The sequence below is a fragment of the Notamacropus eugenii genome, chromosome 4 (genome assembly GCF_028372415.1).
Source record: "Notamacropus eugenii isolate mMacEug1 chromosome 4, mMacEug1.pri_v2, whole genome shotgun sequence".
NCBI lineage: Eukaryota > Metazoa > Chordata > Mammalia > Diprotodontia > Macropodidae > Notamacropus > Notamacropus eugenii.
In genome coordinates, this window is record NC_092875.1 from 471,370,215 (window position 1) to 471,389,053 (window position 18,839).

Consider the following 18,839-nt stretch of genomic DNA (forward strand, 5'->3'; position numbering starts at 1 on the left):
CTTGCTTATAAATTTCCCCCACAATCAAAAAATTGAATATTTATTGAGCATTCAGGGAACTATGTGGGGAATATGAAGATACATACACATGTATACATATATACATACATGTATACTTCCTGACAGCCAATAATTTTATAAGTCAATCCAAGAAACAGTCATTGAGCACCCACTACATGTTAAGTACCAGGGACACAATGATACAATAAAAAGGTCCTAGTACTCTCCTACATGGGTGAAACAGGAACATACCTAAGTTAATACAAAACACTCTCTCTGTGTACCCCCAAGTAAGCAATTGTGTAGAGAAGTGTCAGATTATAAGAAGCTGAGGGGGCAAGTAGAAGGTGAAAAGTAAAGACCAGTCTTTTGAAAAGTTTGACAGGGAAAGGAATGGGTGATTGGATGGTAGCTTGAAGGAACTGAAGGGACAAAGGAGAGCTTTGTGATTTTCTTAAGAGTAAGAGAGAACCAAATATCTTTGTAGGCAAAGGGGAAAGAAGCAATGGAAAAGAAGAAATTGAAGGTGGAAGAAAAAGGGGATGATGAGTGGATCACTGTCCTGGGAGAGGCAGATGGGGATGGGGTCAAAGATACAGGGAGAAAGGTTAACCTTGGCAAGTCATAGGAACAATATCTGCATTAAGAAGAAGACAGGAAGAAAGGAACAGAGGATGTGGGGATGGACAATAAATTGTGAAATGGAGTATGGGAGGGGTTGTGGAAATATCAATCTCTTCTTCCCTACCAGAAGAGAGGTGGTCCTCTAGCTTATGAGAGTAGAGAAGAAAGAGAATCGGAGTTTGGGGCTTAGGGTCCCATGCACATATCTCTGAATTTCCCATTTCTCTTCTACAAAGTTTCACTTTTGAACTGGCTTCATAATTATCCGATTTGGACAAAGGAGAATGTCTTAGATGGCCTCTGAATGTTCCTCTCAGCCCTCTGGGCCTGTGAATTTAAAACTCTAACTGAAATGAATTTCCATGGTCCCCATGAGGAACTCCAGAAGGGCTGACACTCAGCAGCTTAAACACAACCTTTTCCTTGGCTTTCCACCCCTCTCAAAGTGCTGCTCGACACAGAACGGTCGAACCATCAAAGGAAAGTGCCGCCAGTTGCCGCCCATCGGAGACTGTGGCCATCCAGCTTTCAATTTGGGTCTCTGAGCTAAGAAGCTAAATTGAGAGCATTGATCAGCTCATCAGTTCCCAATTGAACTGTTTGGCTTTGTTTCCCTCCTGAATTTTGGCACAGAACAAGGGGAAAGTGCTGGATGGATATGCCTGGATAAATAAGAGGCTTCTAATCCTTCACTTAGGAGAGCCTCCTAGCAAATAACCTGCTCCTCCTCCCACCCAATAAGCGGCCTTCCTACTAGCTGTGTGAACCATGATTACGTAATCATAACATTAGAAAAGAATCTGAGAAGCCCTAATCTGATCCCTTCATTATATCGATGAGGAATCAGACCCAGACAGGAGAGGTGAGGTGAGCTGCTCACGGTCACATAGTTCTCAGCTCACTGTTCTTTTCCCATCACATCAAGTCTGCTGTCGCCTCTTTCAGCCTCTCCACTGCCCTAGATTTCTAACCCGCATCTTTGCAGCAAATCTGTTCCAAACAGACACAGGCCTGCCACAAACAGATCTGAAACCACTTAAAGAACTGAACTTCTGTATGCCAAGAGTAATGAGTTTCTACCACCTGGGGTTTCACCTCAACCAAATTGATATTTTATCCATAAAAATGTATAAATACATAACATTTAGACCCAAACAATCCTTTCCTATCTTTAGCAACTCCTTATTCCCCACAGTGTTTATTCCAAACCCTTTCTTTCCCTACTCCTCCCCTCCCCCAACCAATTAATAGGTTATCTGGCCTGTTCTTGGATAATATTGAGGCTATCCAACATGATCTTCCTTCCAAACCGTTCCCTTGACTTTTCTATTCCCACTTTTACATTAGTCAAATATTCTAAGTATCATCAATTACCTATTTTCCCTCTTCTCTGTTGATAGTAGAAGTGGTTGATCTTTCTGTGCTTTTGACCCCATTTCCTCTCATCACCTTTACAACCTGTCTTCAGTGCTCATTGCTTCTCTGTCATTTATTTTCTGTCTGTCCCTCTCCACTGGCCCTTATCATCTATTTACACATATGTTCAGGTCTCCTCAATCACAGAAAGCCTCCTCTCAGCTTTTCTATCACATACATCTACAATTCATAGCTTTTTACTCCTCTTTGCTGCTAAACTTCTTGAAAAAGTTATCTAAATGAATACGAGGAATTCAGAGAAATATTAGAAAACTTTCACGAACTGATGCAGAGTGAAGCAATCAGAAACAGAACAAAATGCATAACGACTACAAGAATATAAATGAAAAGAACACTAAAACAAAATGGAATGATAAATGTTTTTAATGACCAATCTTGGCCTCATAAAAGAACTGAGAATATAGTTCTGTCCTTTCTGAAGACAGGTGGGCATTACAACTACAAAATATTGTGCACATTGTCAGATATGGTCGCTGGTTTTGTTTAATCTTTTTTTTTTTTGCCACAAGAAAATACAACAAAGTGAAATAATGGTAGATGAACTTGGTTCTTGCTCCTAGTTCCCAAATTTCCAAACAATGTTATCTCATCCTGGAACTTCCCTCAAGCACATGAGGGTTCTCCACTGGAGAACATCCACTGGAACACCCAATCACTCTTCCTTCCTTTCTTCCTTCCTTCCTTCCTTCCTTCCTTCCTTCCTTCCTTCCTTCCTTCCTTCCTTCCTTCCTTCCTTCCTTCTTTGCTATAAGGAAATTCAACAAAGTGTAGTGGTAGGAGGACCTCCGCAAATTACCAATGTAAAAACAAAAGAATTCATTAAACTTATTTTGAACCACCTATATCCAATATTTCCTCTTATCACCCATTCTTTCCTCTATCTCTTGCAATTGGACTTTCACTCCATCATTCTACTCAAACAGGTCTCTCAATGATGAGCAATGACCCAAATAATTTTTTTAAAGCATTCATTTTGTAAAAAAAAGTTTTTTTTCTCCCAATTTTGAAACTACTAGTCAATTTATTACTAGTCATTTAATTCTACTGGAAAGTCTCTCCTTTGAGTTTAGGGACACCACATTTTCACGATTTTCCTCCTCCCTCTCTACCTCTTCTTTCTTTGTCTCCTGCAGTAGTAGATTTTCATTCTCTTTCCAACTCCTTATGGATATATTCTTCAAGATCCTGTCCTCTTCTGTCTCTACACTCCTTTAGCAATTTCATTCACTCCACTGACTTCAACTATCATCTTTTTTGCAGATCACTCCCAAATATATATATCTCTAGTTATGGCCTCTCTTCTATGGTCCATATGGTCTTTCTTAAAAAGACAAAGTCCCTTTGTTTTTCTAACTTGGATATACTAGGGTTATTATTATATACTATTATTATATACTAGGTTATTTAGAAAAACTGCTTGCCCTTTTAAAATATGTCACCATACAGATCAACCTCAAGACATGCTGAAAATACTGGATCTAATTTTATCCAATATGTAACCCCAAATGATAAGAAATCAATTACTCTGCTGAGATCTTGCCTGGAATGGAAAATTAATGCTACTACACTCCTGACTGATTAATTTCTCTACGTTTTCCACTGATAAACCAATCAAACAACAGATGTTGTGGAATACAAACACAAAAACGATGCAGTCCTTGCCATCGAGGAGCTCGCATCGTGTTAAAGGGAGGAGGAAAAAAGATAATATGGACAGATTTAAGAATATATAAAATAAATGCAACAGAAATACGGTAGGACCTCGGTTTATGAATGACCTGGTTTACCACCAGGCTTTGCTGAAGGAGGAAAAAATTTTCGCAAAATCTGTCTTGCAGAACAAACAAAAATCTGCAGTACAAGCACCATGTTTGGACTTGAACAACTCGCGAAGAATGACGCTACATTAGGGCAGTGTGTGTGTTTTTTTAACCCATTTAACATTGCATGACGTCTCAGGGAAGGAGTGGGGAAGAAAGGGGATAAAATTTAAAGCTTATAGAAGTGATTATTGAAAACTGAAAATTCATTTTTAAAAACGTCAAAAACAAATGTCATTAGATTCCTAGTCAGAAACGAACGTAACAAAAAAAAAAAAATCAGTGAATCAAAATATGAAAATGATTCTAAAAAACGAAAAATAAGTGAAGGTAGTAGTGTAAGTCTTACTTCTAGTGAAAGTAGCATAAGAGGGAACACTTCCAACGTTGAAATCCCCGATATTCTCAAAGGATTCTCTTTCCAAGCAACAACCCTTCCTCCTCCTCCTCTCTCTCATCTCCCTCATGCCAGCCATGACTCTTCTCAAAGGAAAAGTGCAGGTTAATTTTTTTTAGGTTTATATTGTGTACAAATCATTGCTATCGTATTTCAGGCGCATTAGGGACAAAAAAAACTTACTTAAAATTATAAATAATTATTTTATATGAATATTTTTGGGGATACCGATCATCCAACTTTACACTATTTTCTATGGGAAAATTCAATTGCAATACGAACAGATCTCATGACGAACAGAATCTGGGAACGAATTAAATTCGTAAACTGAAGTTCTACTGTATGTTTATTTTGAGGGATGCACACGAGTACTATAGGAAATCAAGAAACGCTTCAAGCAAAAAATTTTGTTTGAGATGAGTTTTGAAGGAAACAAAGATTCCAAGAAGTGGAAGGGAAGAGGGAGTGCATTCCAGGTATGAAGAATAAATAGCCAGTTCAAAAAAGAGAGACAGAAAAAAACAGGGAGGGAAAGAGAGAGAGAGAGAGAGAGAGAGAGAGAGAGAGAGAGAGAGAGAGAGAGAGAGAGAGAGAGAGAGAGAGAGAGACAGAGAGAGACAGAGAGACAGAGAGACAGAGAGACAGAGAGAGAGAGACAGAGAGAGAGACAGAGAGAGAGACAGAGAATCTAGATAGTCATTAAGCTCTGGTCTTGTTCAACATAAGGAATTTTCCCCTAGTCTTGGCTTGTTTCGTTTTTAAATGAGGAGGTTAGGCTAGATGACCCGAGGTCCTACCGTATTTCTGTTGCATTTATTTTATATATCCTTAAATCTGTCCATATTATCTTTCTTCCTCCTCCCATTAACACGACACGAGCTCCTCGATGGCAAGGACTGCATCGTTTTTGTGTTTGTATTCCACAACATCTGTTGTTTGATTGGTTTATCAATGGAAAACGTAGAGAAATTAATCAATCAGGAGTGTAGTAGCATTAATTTTCCATTCCAGGCAAGATCTCAGCAGAGTAATTGATTTCTTATCATTTGGGGTTACATATTGGATAAAATTAGATCCAGTATTTTCATATCTTCACAGTTTTGAAACTCTGTGGTTCTATAATGTTGCTTTTCCTACTCTTGTCTCCAGAACCTGGGATCACTCCAAGATTGTCAGTTCTTTCTGTATAAGTAGGGAGGTGTTTGTTTCCCTCATTCTGTAATACTACCTGCTGGATTTCTTTCCACTGGGCATCTTGTAAAGAGCCATCTCATATAACAAATAATATTTTTAAAGACAAAAAAAAAATAAGAAAAATCAACACAAGCCAAAAAATACATTAAAAAAACCCCAAACATGAAAATGTAATCCCTATAGAGGTCTCTCCTCCACAAATGCATGGGCTGTAGGTATCCTCTCACGTCTCTTTATTTACGTCATGCTTGATCTTTGTAATTCTGCTACAATCACTTTTGATGTAGGTGTGTGGCAGAAGGTATGGGGGGGTGTTTATGTGGTTTTTCTTTCCATGTACAACACTGTAGCTATTGTGTATGTTGTTTTCTTGGTTCTACATACTCTACTTCGCATAAGGTTATATGGATCTTCTCCATATTTATCACACTTCATTTTTCATAGCACATTACTTTTCCATTGTATTCGTGTACCACAATTTGTTTAGACATTCCCCAGTTGATAGCCATGTACTCTGCGCCCAATTCTTTATAATCAAAGAAAGTGCTGCTATAACTATTTTGGCATATATGATGCAGGTAGGTGGTGCAGTGGGCCTGGAATCAGGAAAACTCATCTTCCTGATTTCAAATCTGGCCTCAGACACTTACTAACTAGGTGACCCTAGGAAAATCACTTAATCCTGTTTGCCTCAGTTCCTCATCTGTAAAATGATTTGGAGAAGGAAATGGCAAACCACTCCAATATCTTTGCCAAGAAAACCCCAAATGGGATCAGGAAGATTTAGACATGACTAAAACAACTGAATAGCAACAAAATATGGAGACTTTCTTCTTATCAATAGCTTCCTTGGGATATAAGCCCAGAAATGGAGTCTCTGGGTCAAATGATAGGGACATTTTAGTCATTTTATTTGCAGAATTCCAAATAGCTTTCTAGAATGTTTATACCAATTCACAGCTCCAGCAGCAGTGTATTAGTGGGCCTACCATCCCATGACACCTCCAGCATTAAGTATTGCCATTTTTTGGCATCTTTGCTATCTTGCAGGGTTTGAGATGAAAGCCCAGAGTTGTTTTAGTTTGCATTTCTCTTATTAGTGATTTGGATAATTCTTTTTTATGACTATAAATACTTTGCAATTCTTCCTTTAAGAACTTTTGAGTTGTATCCTTTGATTACTTGTCTAATATGGAATGGGTGTTACTCATATGTAAATATATGTTAATTTTTATATATCTTGAATAGTAAGCCCTTATTTGAGAAATTTGATACAAATATTTTTTTCCCATTTAACTTTCCCTTCTAGGTGCATGAATTTGTGACTGTGCAGAAGATTTTCAGTTTCATGTAATAAAATTTATCTGTTTTATCTATAATTACCTCTATTCCTTATTTGTTTAAGCATACATTTCCTACTCAATGCTGTGTGATATACATGATCTGATTCTCTTCTAATTTTTCTAATCATATGATTAAGGTCATATATCCATTTAGAATATACTGTGCAATGTGGTGTATGTGTTGGCCTAAGCTAAATTTCTGTCAGACTTCTTTCTAGTTTTCCAAAAAATTTAACAAATAATGAATGTGCTTCAGTATTTTAAAGGACTTTACATACAGTATCTCCTTTGATTCTCATAATTTATACAAAGGAAAATCCCATTTAAAGACAAGAAAATGGCTCGAATAAAGTTAAGTGACTTACTTAAGACTGCACGTAGGAAATATTGGAAGCAGGATTTGACTCCAGATCTTCTTGACTCCAAGCCTAATGCTCTTTCCATTCTCCCATACTCCCCCCTTTTTAAAAGCTCTTAGTTTAGAGTTGTTTCCAACTTGCTATTCCCTGAACTTGACTTCTCCCTTTCTGCTTTCCCATTTCTACTCAGGTAGAGTAGAAATTTTATTCCTCCTTCATACCTCCATCTAACAAGATCTTTTAAGGCCCAACTTAAATGCCAACATCTCCATGAAATTTGCACTGATCACTCCAACCAGAGGTAATCTCTTCCTCAAACAAAAAATATTATTTAGTCACCTATTCCCTGCAGAATGCTTTGTGTTCTTTGCAATGTTCAAATAATGCAGTTCCTAAATTCAGTGAACTTAGTTTGATACCACTTTGCTTACAACATATACATGCCATGTATCCTATAAAGCCTCATATTAAGATTATTGTCTATATGTCTTAGCTTAGTTATTAAAATGTGTGCTCCTAGAGGCCAGACAGTATTTCTTCACATATTTTTCTATGCCATTGCATGCTACCACAGCAATTCTGACATAGAAGATCTTCAACAAATTCCATTGAATATATGAATAATTTGGCATTTCATTTATATAACTATACAACCTACTCTCAAGTTTTTTTTAAAACATTTTATTGCCATCCCTTGTTTTTACATCACCCACATTTTCATATGTCTCTCCTTCCTTATCCAGAGAGAGCTATCCCCTATAACAAAGAATAAAAAAGAGTGGAAAAAAGCCATTTCAAACAAAAGTTAACCACCACATTAACTGAATCTGACAGTATATGGAATATTCTGCACCCATAGTCCCTCATCTTCTCTCTTTTCTTGTAGGGCAAGGTAAATTTCTATACCCCATTATCTATATTTCTTATTTCCCAAATTAATGGGCATGTTATTCCCTTCTTAAGCCTCACTTGTCTCCTCCACTGAAAAAGATTTTTCTTGTCTTTCTTATGAGTGATAGTTTGCCCCATTCCATTTCTCCCTTCCTTCTCCCAATATTTTCCTCTCTCACCCCTTAATTTTATTTTTTTTATGGATATCATTTCTTCTGATTCAACTCAACCTGTACTCTCTGTCTATGTGTGTGTGTGTGTGTGTGTGTGTGTGTGTGTGTGTGTGTAATCCCTCAACCTACCCAAATACCGAGAAAAGTCTCAAGAGTTACAAATATTATCTTTCCACGTAGGAATGTAAACAGTTCAGCTTTAGAAAGTCCTTTATGATTTCTCTTTCCTGTTTACCTTTTCATGCTTCTCTTGATTCTTGTCAAATTTTCTATTCAGTTCTGATCTTTTCATCATGAATGCTTGAAAGTCCTTTATATCACTAAATGACCATTTTTTTCCCATGAAGTATTATACTCAGTTTTTCTGGGTAGGTGATCCTTGGTTTCAATCCCAGTTCCTTTGACTTCTGGAATATCCTATTCCAAGCCTTTCTATCCATTAATGTTGAAGCTGCCAGATCCTGTGTTATCCTGATTGTATTTCCACAATATTCAAATTGTTTCTTTCTAGCTGCTTGCAATATTTTCTACTTGACCTGGGAACTCTGAAATTTGCCCACAATATTCCTAGGAGTTTCTCTTTTCAGATCTCTTTCAGGAGGTGATAGGTGGATTCTTTCAATTTATTTTGCCCTCTGGTTCTAGAATACCAGGACAGTTTTCCTTGACAATTTCATGAAAGATAATGTCTAGGCTCTTTTTTGATCATGGCTTCCAGGTAGTCCCATAATTTTTTTTTATTTTTTATTTTTTTATTTTTTAATGTTTAACAATCACTGCCATACAATTGAGATTTTCTCCCCCCCACACCTACCCCCCACTACCCCCCTCCCTCCCCACAAGTGCATACAATTCTGTATAGATTCTACATATACTTTCCTATTGAGTATATTTTCACTATAGTCATGCTATGTAGTCAGACTAAAATAAATGAAAGAAATCATATAACAAATCAAAACATGATACACAAACACATACACATACACAAACATGATCTGCTACATTTTGTGAATGACTTCCATATTTCTTTCTCTGAGTGTGGAAGGCATTTTGCCTTGAGAACCACCTTTGGGATTTTTTTTTTTAATAAGAAGTTCTTGCGTTATTACAAAATTCCAAGTCTACCAGAAAAAACTCTTGCACACTGTGGTCGCTGCTGTGCACAAAGTTCTCCTGGTTCTGCTCCTTTCACTCAGCATCAGGTCATGTAAGTCCTTCCAGGCCTCTCTGAAGTCTTCTTGTTCATCATTTCTTATGGCACAATAGTACTCCATTACATTCATGTACCATAATTTATTCAGCCATTCCCCAATTGATGGACATCCCCTTGACTTCCAGTTTTTGGCAACTACATAGAGTGCTGCTATAAATATTTTTGTACATGTGGGACCCTTTCTCATTTTTATGATCTCTTGGGGATATAGTCCTAGTAGCGATATTGCTGGGTCAAAGGGTATGCACATTTTTGTAGCCCTTTGGGCATAGTTCCAAATTGCTCTCCAGAATGGTTGGATGCGCTCGCAGCTCCACCAACAATGAATTAGTGTTCCAACTCTCCCACATCCTCTCCAGCATTTATCATTTTCTTGTTCTGTCATGTTTGCCAATCTTATAGGTGTGATGTGGTACCTCAGAGTTGTTTTGATTTGCATCTCTCTAATCAATAGTGATTTAGAGCATTTTTTCATATGATTATAGATATCTTTAATTTCTTACTCTGAAAATTGCCTGTTCATATCCTTTGACCATTTATCAATTGGGGAATGACTTGTATGATTATACATTTAAGTCAGTTCTCTATATATTCTAGAAATGAGGCCTTTATCCCTGAGCTTAGCTGTAAAAATTCTTTCCCAATTTACTACATCCCTCCGGATTTTGGTTGCATTGAGTTTGGTTGTGCAAAAACTTCTCAGTTTAATGTAATCAAAGTTATCCATTTTGCATTTCATAATGCTTTCTATCTCTCCTTTAGTAAAGAATTCTTCCCTTCTCCATAGATCTGATAAGTACACTATTCCTTGCTTTTCCAGTTTATTCATGGTATCAATCTTTATACCTAAATCATGTACCCATTTGGACTTTATTCTTGTGTATGGTGTCAGGTATGGGTCTATGCCTAATTTCCGCCACACTGTTATCCAGTTTTCCCAGCAATTTTTGTCAAACAATGAGTTCTTATCCCAGAAGCTGGGGTCCTTGGGTTTGTCAAACAAAAGGTTGCTATATTCCTTGCCTACTGCATCTTGAGTGCCAAGTATATTCCACTTGTCTACCTCTCTGTTTCTTAGCCAATACCAAGTGGTTTTGATAATTGCTGCTTTATAGTAGAGTTTGAGGTCTGGTAGCGCTAGGCCACCTTCCCAAGCATTTCTTTTCATTAGTCCTTTGATATTCTAGACCTTTTGTTTTTCCAAATGAATTTTGATATTATTTTATCCAGCTCTAGAAAGTAATTGTCTGATAGTTTAATTGGTATGGCACTAAATAAGTATGTTAATTTAGGTAGAATTGTCATTTTTATTATATTAGCGCGGCCTACCCATGAGCAACTAATGTTTTTCCACTTACTTAAATCTGACTTTATTTGTGCAAAAAGTGTCTTGTAATCGTGTTCATATAATCCCTGGGTTTGTTTTGGCAGGTAGACTCCTAAGTATTTTATACTGTCTACCCTAGCTTTAAATGGGATTTCTCTTTCTATCTCTTGCTGTTGGACTTTGTTGCTAATATATAGGAATGCAGAAGATTTGTGTGGGTTTATTTTGTAACCTGCAACTTTGCCAAAGTTGTTTATTAATTCAAGTAATTTTTTTACTTGAATCTCTGGGATTCTCTAGGTAAATCATCATATCATCTGCAAAGAGTGATAACTTAGTTTCTTCTTTGGCTATTCTTATTCCTTGAATATCTTTATCTTGTCTAATTGCTACAGCTAACATTTCTAGTACCATATTGAATAATAGTGGTGATAATGGACAACCTTGTTTCACCCCTGATCTTATTGGGAATGCATCTAGCTTATCCCCATTGCATATAATGCTTGCTGAAGGTTTTAGATAGATACTGCTTATTATTTTATGGAAAGTTCCCTTTATTCCTACGTTCTCCAGTGTTTTTAGTAGGAATGGGTGTTGTATTTTGTCAAAAGCTTTTTCTGCATCTATTGAGATAATCATGTGGTTTTTGTTAGCTTTGTTGTTGATATGATCTATAATGCTAATAGTTTTCCTAATATTGAACCAGCCCTATAATCTTGGTATGAATCCTACCTGATCATAATGTATTAATCTCGTGATACGATGCTGTATTCGTTTTGCTAAAATCTTATTTAAAATTTTTACATCTATATTCATTAGGGAAATTGGTCTATAATTTTCTTTCTCTGTTTTGTCTCTTCCTGGTTTGGGTATCAAAACCATATTTGTATCATAGAAAGAATTTGGGAGGACTCCTTCTTCCCCAATTTTGAAAAATAGTCTATATAGTATTGGAATTAACTGTTCTTTAAATGTTTGATAGAATTCACTTGTGAATCCATCTGGCCCTGGAGATTTTTTCCTAGGGAGTTCATTGATGGCTTGCTCAATTTCTTTTTCTGAGATGGAGTTTTTTAAGTATTCAACTTCCTCTTCTGTTAATCTGGGCAATTTGTATTTTTTAAAATATTCATCCAATTCGTTTAGATTATCGAATCTGTGGGCTTAAAGTTGGGCAAAGTAGTTTCTAATTATTGTTTTAATTTCCTCCTCATTGGAGGTGAGTTCACCCCTTTCATTTTTAATATTAGTAATTTGGTTTTCTTCTTTCTTTTTTTTAATCAGATTGACCAAAGGTTTATCAATTTTATTAGTTTTTTCATAAAACCAACTATTCGTTTTATTTATTAATTCAATAGTTTTCTTAATTTCAATTTTATTAATCTCTCCTTTGGTTTTCAGTATTTCTAATTTGGTATTTACTTGGGGATTTTCAATTTGTTCTTTTTCTAGCTTTTTCAACTGCAAGCCTAAGTCATTGATCTCCTCTTTCTCTATTTTATTTATGTAAGCATTCAAAGATATAAAACTTCCCCTAATAACTGCTTTTGCAGTATCCCATAAGATTTGGTATGTTGTCTCACGATTGTCATTCTCTTGAATGAAATTGTTGATTGTTTCTATGATTTCTTCTTTAAGCCAACCCTTCTTTAGAATTAGATTATTTAGTTTCCAATTGATTTTTGGTTTCTCTTTCCATGGCCTTTTATTACATGTAATTTTTAATGCATTATGATCTGAAAAGGATGCATTGATTATTTCTACCTTTCTGCACTGGATTGTGAGATTTTTATGTCCTAGTACATGGTCAATTTTTGTAAATGTTCCATGTACCGCTGAGAAAAAGGTATATTCCTTTCTATTCCCATTTAATTTTCTCCAAAGATCTATCATATCTACCTTATCCAGAGTTTTATTTACCTCCTTAACCTCTTTCTTGTTTATTTTGAGGTTGGATTTATCGAGTTCAGAGAGGGGGAGGTTGAGGTCCCCCACTAGTATAGTTTTGCTATCAATTTCTTCCTTCAACTCCCCCAACCTCTCCTCTAAGAATCTGGATGCTATACCACTTGGAGCATACATGTTTAGTAATGATATTGCTTCATTGTCTATGGTGCCTTTTAGCAGGATATAATTTCCATCCTTATCCCTTTTGATTAGATCTATTTCTGCTTTCGCTTTGTCTGAGATTAGGACTGCTACTCCTGCCTTTCTTACATAAGCTGAAGCACAATATATTCTGCTTCATCCTTTGACCTTTATCCTATGTGTATCCCCCCATTTCAAATGTGTTTCTTGTAAGCAGCATATTGTTGGATTATGGCTTTTAATCCATTCTGCTGTCCGTCTCCGTTTTATGGGAGAGTTCATTCCATTCACATTCACAGTTATGATTACAATCTGTGTATTTCCCTCCAACCTCTTTCCCACCATTTGTGCTTTTAGCTCTCCCATCTCCCTTCCCCTCCTCAATAGTATTCACTTTTCTCCCCCTCCTCCTGCAGCGTTCCCCTCCTTCTTTTAGCCCCCCTCCTTTTTACTCCCCTTTACTCTTATTGCTTCTTTCCTCCCTTTTAGCCACCCTCCCCTTTCTTCCCCCTTCCCCTCCTACTACCTATAGAGCTAGTTAGGATTATCTACTTAAGATTATTGTTCTCTCCTTTAAACAAATCAGATGAGAGTACCTCTCAAACAATGCTCATCTCCCTCCCTTCCTTCCCTCTACTATAGTTTTGTACTTCTTCCTGTGATATAATTTGCCATTTTCTGCTTCCCCCTTTTCACACCTCCTATTACAATCCCTTCTCATACTTAAATCATATTTTTGACATGACATCATTTACTTTATACCCGTTCCCTCTATATATATATCCCTTTTATCATAATAGCTGCACAGTTCTCAAGATTAATAGGTATCATCTTCCCTTATAGAGAGGTAAACAGTTTGCCCTAATTGAGTAGCAAGTTTTTGTTTTTGTTTTTTCCCCCCTGTTTACCTTTTTATGATTCTCTGGAGACCTGCATTTGAAGATCAAATTGTCTATTGAGTTCTGGTGTTTTGGTCAGGAAGCTCTGGAAATCCCTTATTTCGTTGAATGACTTTCTCCTTGCCTGAAATGTTATGCTGAACTTTGCTGGGTAGTTGATCCTTGGTTGAAGTCCCAACTCCTTTGCCTTACGGAATATTGGGTTCCAATTCTTTCGATCTTTTAATGTAGAAGCTGCAAGGTCCTGTGTGATCCTGACTGTATGTCCTTGATATTTGAATTGTTTCTTTCTGGCTGCTTGTAGTATTTTCTCCTTCACTTGATAGTTCTGGAATTTGGCAACGATATTTCTTGGGGTTTTGAGTTTGGGATCCCTTTCGGGAGGGGAACGGTGGATTCTTTCGATGACTATTTTGCCCTCTGAGTCTAGTACTTCTGGACAGTTTTCCTTGATGATTTCCTGGAAGATATTGTCCAGACTCTTTTCTTCATCATGGGTTTCTGGCAGGCCAATAATTCTTAAATTTTCTCTCCTGGATCTATTTTCCAGGTCAGTTGTTTTTCCAATTAAATATTTTACATTTTCTTCTATCTTTTCATTCTTTAGATCTTGTTTGACTGATTCTTGTTGCCTCATTGAGTCATTAGTTTCTACTTGCCCAATTCTAATCTTCATCGTATTGTTTTCTTCAGTTAACTTTTGCATCTCCTTTTCTATCTGACCAATTTTTCCCTTTAAGGAGCTATTTTCTCCATTTAATTTTTGTACTTCTTTTTCCATTCGACCAATTTTCCCAGTTAGGTTTTGTGTTTCCTTTTCCATTTGATCAATTTTCCCAATTAGGTTTTGGGTTTCCTTTTCCGTTTGATTAACTCTTCCTTTTAGGGAGTTATTCTCTCCAGTTAGTTTTTGAACTTCCTCTTCCATTTGTTCAATTTTCCTTTTTAGAGTGATGTTCTCATCAGTGAATTCTTTTTTTATAATTTTAAAATCATTGGCCAGTTTTTCTTTTATTTCCTTCTTCAGCTGTTCCAGGTAATCTAGTTGTGCTTGAGAGAAATTCATAGTCCCTTCTGAGGTTTCAGATGGAAGTACAGTCTCAGCTCTGATTTCTTTGGTGTTTGTGTTTTGGTCCTTATCCCCATAGAAAGATTCTATGGTTTTTTCACTTTTCGTCTGCTTTTTCCGATTCATGATGTTGGCTGAGTGTTGTAGCTTCTGGTTCTTTCAGTCAGAAGGTACAGATCTTTGTGTTGAGCTGATGTGTGTCGAGGCTAAAAGCAGGTTTTTGTTTTTTGTTTCCCAGATCAACCCTGGGGTTAGCTTGTTAGGTGTGTGGGAGGGTTGGTCTGGTCTCAGGAGATCTCCTCAGCTGACCTGAGGCAAAGGCAAGGTCAGGGGATGGTGATCCCAGCTTCCCTATTGTCTTCCCTTTTCCCCTGGAGGGCTGGGGCACGCCTAGAAGCTAATGCGTGTTCCCGCCCCTCCTGGGGCTCGTCTCCTGGTGCTGAGGCTTGTCTGGGTCTCAGGGCGAATTTTCTCTGCCCTGGGTCGTCTGTCCTTCCAGATCGCCTCCGCCACAGTAGGAAGCATCCCCCTTTGCTATTTTTCTAGCCTCTGGTGTTATGAGACTATTTGCCCCCTTCTGCTGTTCCCGCTGATCCAGGATTTATCTAGGAAAATATTTTATGGTTTTTTCAAGGTCATCAGGGGGGAGGAGAGAGCATTTCCTGATCACTTCACCATCCTGGCTCCCGGAAGTTCAAGTAGGTGACTTACCGAAGTTTAGTCTTCAGGCTGAAGGTTTCAAGGGCTGCTGCTCTGGAGCTCAGCGGCTCTCACCGGCTAGGTTTGGCTTGTCTCCTGCTCCACTGGTTTCGCCCGCCACTCTCGGGCTTCTCAGGTCCCTTCCACCCTGCTGCACTGACCACGCTGTGCTGTGCGCTGGGAGCTTACCCCCACGGAACAGATCCTTCCCGTGGACCTTCCAGTCTAACCTGGGCTCCAAATCTGTCAAAGTCTGTCACCCACTGGATTCCTTTCAGAGATCTCCAGAGGAGTTTGTCCAGGAGCTTAGGTGAGTCATTGCTTTCACTCCGCCATCTTGGCTCCGCCCCCTAGTCCCATAATTTTTAAATTGTCTCTCCTGGATCTATTTTTCAGGTCAGTTGTTTTTCCAATGAGATGTTTCACATTATCTTCTATTTTTTCAATCTTTTTGTTGTGCTTTGAAACTTCTTGGTTTATTGTATAGTCATTAGCTTCCCTGAACTCCACTTTCATTTTTAAAGAACTATTTTGTTCAGTGAGTTTTTGAACCTCCTTTTCCATTTGGCTAATTCTGCTTTTTAAAACCTTCTTCTCCTCATTGGCTTTTTGGACCTCTTTTTCCAATTGAGTTAGCCTATTTTTAAAGGTGTTATTTTCCTCTACATTTTTTTTGGTTCTCCTTTAGCAAGCTGCTGACTCACTTTTCAAGCTCTTCTATAGCCTGAGCCCATTTCATATTCATTTTGGAGGTACTGGAGGCAGAAGCTTTGACTTCCTCTGACAGTATGCATTGTTCTTCCTCATTCAAAAGGATGGAAGGAGATACCTGCTCACCAAGAAAGTAACCTTCTGTGGTCTTATTTTTTTCCCTTTTTTGGGGACATTTTCTCAGTCAGTTACTTGACTTCTGAATCCTTTGTCAAGAGGAGGGTCCTAGGATTCCTCCTCCCCTCAGGACCATGCCCAGGGCTGAGATTCAGATCAGCTGCTCAATTCCCCCAGGGGTTTTAAGCTGAGCAGCTGGGACAATGGACCCAGGCAGCCACTGTAGCCACCTGCCACCTGCTACTGCTGCTGCTGCCACTGCCTCTGCCACACCTGGGGCCAGTGTTGAAGAGATCCCACTTCCCTCTTGCCCAGCTGGGAAAGCCCTCCCACACTGACCTTTGAAACTTTCTTTGTTGCTTGTGGGTTGAGGGAACTGGGACCCTCCCTACTGTTCTGGTCTTGTTCCTCCCCATGCTGCATGGCCAGTGCTGGGCTCTGCTCTACTCAGCAACCTGCGGGATAGACCTTTTCTGTCAGCCTTCCAGGTTACCTTTGGCTGGAAATCTCTTTCACTCTGTTGTTCTGTGGCTTCTGCTGCTCTAGAATTTGTCGAGTCATTTTTTACAGGTATTTTGTGGGCTGTGGGGGAAACGCTAGAGTATATGTGTCTTTCTACTTCACCATCTTGGCTCCGTCCACCCATAAGCTCCATTTGCATTGTTTTAATTATCATATAAACTATTTTCCTGGTTCTGCCTATTTCAATGACTATAAATTCAAACAAGTCATCCCATGTCTTTCTTCCTCCTCCATCAGTATCATTTCCTACCCTGCATCAACAGTCCTCTGTACAATATATACAATATGTATGACCATTCCCCAATCAGAGTTCAATTTCAGATTTTAAGTTGTGTTATTGTTATCCTAAAGGCTGAAATTATTCCATTTTTCAAGTCTTTTGCATTTCACTGGCCACATCAGAAGAGCAAGGAGGCATGAGTTTAGTGCATCTGCAGAGCCAGAGATAGTTATCCCAGTTCTTATCTCAGTCATTCTGCAATTTGGAGTACTGGGTTGATATCTGAGGAATGAAGAGTTTATTTTGTTCCTATACTTTTTATGATAATCACAGTGCTATACATTTCCAACTAAGGCCCTGAGAGAGTTTAAACCTGGGCTACATAGCCAGTAGACCAGGATTTACCAGCAATTCTCAATGTTTTACCTAGTGAGTGGAGAAGTTACCATTCATTCTCTTCTCTGCTATACTCCTAGACTTAAGAACAAAATGAATGGCTACAGGAAGAGTGAGAAGGAGTAAAGAATTAATCAGCTTGGAGGAATTTTAGGTTGCGGCTTTGAAAAACATAGTAGCGCAACAACCTCTATTTCTGAATGATGTTTTTTCCCTTTATCTCAGGGTTTTGTGTCATCCTTCTGGTTACTCAATTACACATTTGTGTTCATTCCCTTTCCAAAGTGGTATAGTGCCATTGTATGGTGAATGCTATGTTGTGTATCATCCATGGCAAGTTAATACCAGTTCTCAAAGTTTTTTGTTTGTTTGTTTTACTACCTAAGGTTTTTTACTTAGTAGAGTTTATCAGTTTAAAAAATTATTTTTTTCCTTCTCCTTGACCTTCCTTCATATTACAGCTTTGTCCTTCCTGACTCCTAGTTTCTATTGTCTTAAAGGGTGTTCTGGCTGATGGCAAAGTAGTAAAATTTGATATTTCATCAGCTTGAAAGTACTGTCATAACAGAAAAATAGAGGGTATTTTGAGTGAGACTAACCTTCTGAATTTAAATAATGTTTGGGGATTTCATATCACTTATTTTCTTCCCTTCTTTTGCCCCCAAGATAAGGCAATGTTACTATCTCTAACTTATAACCAAAGAAACCAAGACAGAAAGAAAGTTTATTTCCTCAAGTCTTTAAGTCTTGAGAAGAACCTAAAATGGAGTCCAAGCTCTGTCTATGAAATATGAAATCAAGTTAACATTTGCAAGTTCCCTGGTGATTTGGATCAATGTAAACAGTTTAGATATCTAATTCAGACTCAGCAAAAGTGTATTTTGCTTGCTTCTGTTTGCCATTTAAAGCCCTTCATAATCTCTCTCCAGGATGACTTTTTAGGTTGATCTTTCTCAGGACTACCCCTCCTGTATTCCACATTCCATTCAGAATGGCTTACTCCCTGTGTACACACAACTTTGGGTCTGTGGTAGTGCCTTGTAAAGGCTAAAACCCCTTCCTGGAATGCTCTCTCTCACTATCCTCATCTCTTGGAATTCCCAAGTCATTTCAAGCTATTTGTGCTCTTCTCAACCCCATCTCCCACTCACTTTGAATTTGTCTTGTACAAATGTGGCACTTATGATTTCTGGGCTCACTCTCCCAATGCATGCTATAACTGGATAAGCAGGTTCCAAGAGTAAGCATGACTCACCTCAGAGTCCTAGAGGTAACCCTGAGGTATTTAGGATGTCTTCTCTAGTACTATAGCTCACAAATGCCCATCTAGAATATTCTCC